A 2,722-nucleotide genomic window follows, 5' to 3' on the forward strand; every position below is an offset into this window, starting at 1 on the left:
GGGTGCTAAAGTATTCTCTAAAATTGATCTTAAATTTGGTTACCATCAGCTAAGAATTCTAGAAGCTGATATTCATAAGAAAACATTTCGAACTAGGTATGGGCATTATGAATTTATTGTTGTACCTTTTGGTTTAACAAATGCACCATTAGTATTTATGAGTCTAATGCAGGGAGTTTTTAGAACCTTCCTTGATAGGTTTGTAGTTGTTTTTCTGGATGACATACTAGTTTATTCTAACTCCTTAGAGGAGCATGAATAGCATTTGAGACAAGTTTTTGAATGTCTCCAAAGGAATAATTTGTATGCTAATCCTGAAAAGTGTGAATTTTTCAAATAAAAAATAAGTTACCTTGGACACATTATAATAGGAGATGGAATAGCTATGGATCCAGCTAAGATTAGAGCTATTGTAGAGTGGCCAACACCTACAAACGTGTTTGAAGTAAGAAGTTTTATGGGTTTAGCCAATTACTAGCGAAGGTTTGTGTCTAATTTCTCAAATATAGCACATTCTATCACTTCTCTTCAGAGAAAAGGTAAGAAATTTGTCTGGTCGGATAAGTGTGAAGAAGCTTTTCAGCATCTTAAAGTATGTTTGACTAGTGCACCTGTATTGGTTGTACCTAATCCTTGTAAAGAATTTGTGGTTTGCACATATGCTTCTTTAGATGGATTAGGAGTAGTTTTAATGCAATATGGAAGGGTGATTGCATATGAATCTAGGAAATTCAAGGATCATGAGATAAACTATCCTACCCGCGATTTGGAACTTGCTGCAGTAATGCATGCATTGACCAAATGGTGACATTTTCTCCTTGGACAACATTTTGAGTTACGTACTGATCATAGAAGTCTTCAATATATTTTCACACAACCAAATCTAAATGCACGGCAATGCAGATGGATGGAATTTTTGTGTGAATATAACTTTGAAGAAAAATATGTACAAGGTAAAGAGAATAAGGTGGCTGATGCACTTAGCAGAAGACGTCACAAACTTTCTTCTTTAACTCTCTCAGTGGATTTGAAGGAGAAAGTATTACATAATCTGATTACTGATCCTTGGTTTTTAGATGTCAAGGCTATTATTGATAGTGGCAGCACATTAGAAGGCAGATTTGAAGGTGACTCTATCAGCACTAATGGATTGCTGATCTACAGAGGTAGTATTTATGTTCCTAATATTGGAGAGCTACAAATTTTGGTTATGTCTAAAGCTCATAAAATGCCCTATTTAGCACATCCTAGTGTTAAGAAAATGAATGCTGATCTTAAACAACATTACTATTGGCCAGGTATGAAGAGGGATATTGCTGATTTTGTTGCTAGATGTCTAGAATGTCAAAGGGTGAAAGCTGAACATCAACATCCTGCTGGTTTACTTCAATCTCATAGTGTGCCTAGATGGAAATGGGATACCATCTCCATTGATTTTATCATGGGATTACCTTTATTAGTTAGGCGGCATGATTCAATCATGGTTGTAGTGGACAAGTTAACCAAAGTTGCACATTTTATTCCAGTGAGATCTTCATATAATGTTGCATCTGTAGCACATATTTATATGGAACAGACAGTAAGACTACATGGGATTTCGAAGAAGATCATATCAGATAGGGACCCAGTTTTCACATCTTCTCTTTGGAGGTCTATGCAACGTGAGCTTGGTACTCAACTAAATTTTAGTTCTGCATATCATCCTGAGACTAATGGGCAAACTGAGAGTGTAAATCAGATTCTAGAAGACATGCTCAAGATGTATGTCATGGATAGGCAGAACAAATGGGAAGAATTCTTGCATTTAGTTGAATTTTCATATAATAATGGTTATCACAGCTCTATAGGTATGGCTCCATTTCAAGCTTTGTATGGACAACCATGTAGAACACCCTTGAGCTGGGATAATTTGGAAGATAGAATTCTCCTAGGTCCTGAAATGCTCCAAGATATGGAACAGCAAGTGAAACGAATCAGGGAACACCTTGTTATAGCAAAAGATAGATAGAAAAAGTATGCAGATTTGCATAGGATTGAGCATCAGTTTGTGGTTGGGGATAAAGTATTTCTGCGGCTCAGACCTAGAAAAAGTCCTATTAGATATGGTAAAGGTTCCAAATTGTCTCCATGTTTTGTGGGACCATTAGAAATCTTAGAACGATATGGTCCAGTTGCCTACAAACTTGCTTTGCCTCCCAGTCTATCTCGAATCCATGATGTCTTTCATGTGTCTGTATTAAGGAAATACATACCTGATATCACTCATGTTCTGAATTGGAATGCATTATAGGTAATGGATGGCCAATTGATGCTGGAACTAATGCAGATTGTCCAAAGAAGAGAACTAAATCTTAGAGGTTGCAAGGTGGAGAAGGTAAAGGTATTATGGGATCATAATGATGATACCTCTGCAACTTGGGAAGATGTAGGGGCATTTAAAACTTCACATCCTCGTTTGTTTTTAGGCTTTCAGGAGTAAGCCTAAGCTGGTGAGGGAGGGTGTCATCGCCCTGACAGTTGTATATCTATCACCTTGGAATCTGACAATAGTTTACTTTGCTGGATAATTTGGTACTTGTTAAGATAGTTTAATTCTGGCATTATTATGTTAAACTCTATGAGAATTTAGAGGTTGTTAAATCTAATTCTCAGAATGAATGTTTTTATACTTTCAATTTTGTGTTATATTCAAAATCTTTTATCTGAATCAATCTGGATTCAG

Source organism: Cupressus sempervirens, chromosome 5, assembly GCF_028749045.1.
Source record: "Cupressus sempervirens isolate cs-2001-9-10 chromosome 5, ASM2874904v1, whole genome shotgun sequence".
NCBI classification, from domain to species: Eukaryota; Viridiplantae; Streptophyta; class Pinopsida; order Cupressales; family Cupressaceae; genus Cupressus; species Cupressus sempervirens.